A 4001-nucleotide genomic window follows, 5' to 3' on the forward strand; every position below is an offset into this window, starting at 1 on the left:
TACCTGAAAAAAAAAATCAGTGATTGCACAAAATTTCCCACTAACGCTCCAATGGCTAGGATTTCATAGAACAGCCAGCAATACCCAAATACCAGTCCTTTTCTGCTAACATCTCAGTCAGAATATCCCATAGTCTTCACTCAGCAAAGGAAGCATTAGATTTCTTATTATGTAAGTTTCCTCGGCCCTCTTCTCACTGACAAGAAATGCAATTAGCATCTCTCTGAATCTCCTCGGGCTGCTATCACAAAATACCACATAGACTAACTAGGTGACTTATAAATGACAATTTCTCACAGTTCTGGAGGCAGATTCAGTGTCTGGTTAGGGTCCACCTTCTGGCTCAGAGACAGTGCCTTCCCTCCATATCCTCACATGGTGAGAAGAGCAAAGCACTTCTCTGGGCTTTCATATAGGGACATTAATCCCAATCACCAGGGCTCTGCCATCATAAAATAATCACCTCTCAAGGACCCCACTTCCTGATACCATCACGCTGGTGGTTATGTTTCAACATACACATTTTGGAAGGACACAAACACTCAAACCGTAGTAACATCCTTACAAGGAGACAGTAGACCTCATCGGCTAGACTACAATCCCTAATTCAACCCAGATGTGCAAAGTCCCACTGGACTCAGCAAGTAATTAATTGCAGAAGTGGAAGGTCTATCTTTAAGAAGAAGAACTCATTAAAAAAAAATAATAATAAATCACGTAAAAGATCAGATAGCAAAAGACAAAAATATTGTTCATAATTATTTTAAAATCTAAAAGTTTATAAAATTAAATTTTCACATTTATATGCATATGTTGTTTATATAAGCCAGAGAAAAGTCTGGAAAATACTGTATACATACTTGCCTGTTATACAAGTTATCTCTTGGCGACTAGCAAAAACGTTTGGACACTATTTTATTTTTTCTCTTATTCATTTTTAAAAACATTTAACTGAAAGCATGTATGACTCTGAGAATCAGGGAGGAAAAGCTTTACTACCCAAAACAAACAGATTTACAAATAGGTCACAGTAGGAAGGAACCACCTAGGAAAAAACTACAAGTTGCCAAAGCAGTAGTACTTCTTTAGGCTTTGTAAGACTGCCATCTGCTGGAATTTTAGGGAATGAACTTAAAAAATTAGCTCTTTTTTTAAGCCATTGAGATATGTTCAATACTAGAAAGAAAAGAAAAAGCAACTCCCTTCTAAATTATCAAATTAATGAATTAAAGTTATCTTATTTAACTAATAATCAGTTTCCAGGGGTGGCGCCTGTGGCTTAGTGGGTAGGGCACTGATCCCATATACTGAGAGTAGCGAGTTCAAACCCAGCTCCAGCCAAACTGAGACAAAAAAATAGCTGGGTGTTGTGGCAGGCACCTGTAGTCCCAGCTACTTGGGAGGCTGAGGCAAGAGAATTGCCTAAGCCCAGGAGCTGGAGGTTGCTGTGAACTGACGCCATAGCACTCTACCAAGGGTGATAAAGTAAGACTCTGTCTCAAAAAAAAAAAAAAATTAGTCTCCATAAAGTCCCCCAGTAAGAAGGCAGTTCTACAAGGCATAAAGAAGAAATTTAGAGCCCCAGAAGTTATCTGAACTAACCAAACTTTAAAAAAATACTAAAATATCAAATGAAAATGAAAAATGTATTCATATAGCTAAGTTCATACTTTTCAAGAGGTATTAAATGTTTATTAAATCTCAAAACTAACATTTCAATGTCATTGAAAAAAACAAAAACAAAACCATACTGAGAAAAACCTTAGCATTTTTGCAATTATCATTCACATTTTGGGGGTTTTTTTCCTCAAACAAGTATAACATAACTATAGCAAAATTATGATTAAATGCAAGGCTTTTATATCCATTCAATAGATATTTAAAAGATATTTAAACTTTATAGAATGCATAAGCCTGCATATTAAGCCTTTCAGAAGTAATATCTGCAACCCGGTCATCCTTAGAATTAAATTGATTGTGAATTTCAGTTGCTAAAAAATGTCACTGTTAATGTATCACGACGCACACATTCTTAATGAAATGCAACTTTTTTCGTCAAAATCACAGAAGCAAATATACCTTTTAGAAGCAGACTTTTAAATAAACCATACTGACAAAACAGTCCACAGAGAGCAGTGGGGTCTAACAGAAACCAGCTGGTGTTTCAGGCTTCTCAGTGAGTCATCACCATACTCAAAACAGGTTACTCTACTTGAAATGACTCACCTTTTACAAAAAGACAACAATCACATCACGGATAATCACATTAGCCCAGCATTTTGAAATTGGGGAAAAACACCATCAACACCGGACACTCTGACCCTGGTTGTCCTGCCTAGGACTTAGTCACTGACCTCCTAAAGTCACAGATACAGAGCCCCCATGGACAAAAGTGCATCCATTTTGAAATATTTCATTTATTTACAAATACCATAGGATTATAAAATATCACGTACTGCTACAATTTCACACTTAGGATGAACAGAGCTACAAATACAGCTTTTTTAACCAGGTGAAGTATAATTTTTACTTTTTTAAACAAAGTTCAGGTGGCATATTTATGTATCCAGGTAGAACATGACAGATTCATTTATTTGTATATTCATTTCTTCAACAGATATTATTTAGCACCAACTACATGTTAAGACTACACTATCAGTAAAACTATACACAGACAACTGAAATTATTTCAGTGTTTATTGAAGTAAAGGCAAATACGTGGTAAGGTTTCACCCAGTTTTTTTCCATCCTTGGTACAGATGGAATTAAGTCATCACCATTTTTAATTGGCACAAGTGTCATTGCCTGAAACATAGTATATGTTTATTAACAAAAGGGTGGGAAGGAGTCAACTTCTTTTGGAAGATATAACACTTCCTCACTCATTTACATTAGTTTTTTTTAAAAGGCAACTCACACTATTAAACAGATATTTTCAGGACTTATTTTGAAAGTATGCTAATCTTTAATATGTAATTACGTTTTTGATTACATTTTACGATATAAAAGTGTCTCTTGAGGAGCTTTATGACGATTTTGCTGGAGGCCCATGTTAAACAATCTTACCTGCCGATTCTAGGTGATGGAGTAATTTTAATGTTAAACCGTCCTAGCTTATCTACTAAGTGACTGAAGAGGCCCACAAATAACAAAATTAATCTGTATCATTGTTTGGGTTTTTTTTAATACACAATCAGCCTTCAATGAAGAGATAATCCCAGAACAAAAACTACAGAAATAGATCCACACTAATCAGCATCCTCAGTGGTGTTAGATAAAGCAGAAAAATGAAGTCTATTTTTCCCTCATTATTCTGAGGCTGGAGATAAGGAAAAGTCCTCGAGGGGGTGACGTGAAGTTGGGAGAATGTGACTCAGTTCCCCACTGGAGTCTTCAATGGAAGCGTGCTCTCCCCTGATCCGGAAGGTGTTTTTACAGCTTGCAGAGCTAAAGGAGCCAGAACTGAAAGCCGGCCAGTGGGAGGCTGAGAACCGCTCAAGGGGAAGGAAGGTCTCCCAGGGAGGAGAGCCCATGAATGTTTTAGTCATCATTATTGTGATTATCTGTCACCTCCAGGGTACACAGGGAATGGTTGCATGACAGAGAAGATGATTTCTGAGGCGTTAGAGGACAATATAATAATTCCCAAGACACAAAGCTGAAGTAAGCGGTTACACAATTACCTGCCAATTTGTCCACGGAGAAACTTTTCAGCTGCATTTTTCCAAAATATTGGCCCTCTGAAAACTTAATCATGTAAAGCCGCATTCCAAGACTATGCAATGTGTTATCATCAGACGCTGGCTACATATGCACATCTCCAAATATCTTATATCATTGTGAAAACGTGTCTCTGAACCACACGTCTGTTTAGGATCTTTATGGGTCATGTAATTTATGTTTGGTTTGGTAACAACAACAACAACAACATCAACAAATAAGAAGGTATTATTTTAACAGATGTTTACATTTTAGCCAAATTGAACTTCAGTTAAACAATC

This window comes from Otolemur garnettii, unplaced genomic scaffold, assembly GCF_000181295.1.
Source record: "Otolemur garnettii isolate 467f Iridium unplaced genomic scaffold, OtoGar3 scaffold00018, whole genome shotgun sequence".
In the NCBI taxonomy this organism is placed as follows: domain Eukaryota; kingdom Metazoa; phylum Chordata; class Mammalia; order Primates; family Galagidae; genus Otolemur; species Otolemur garnettii.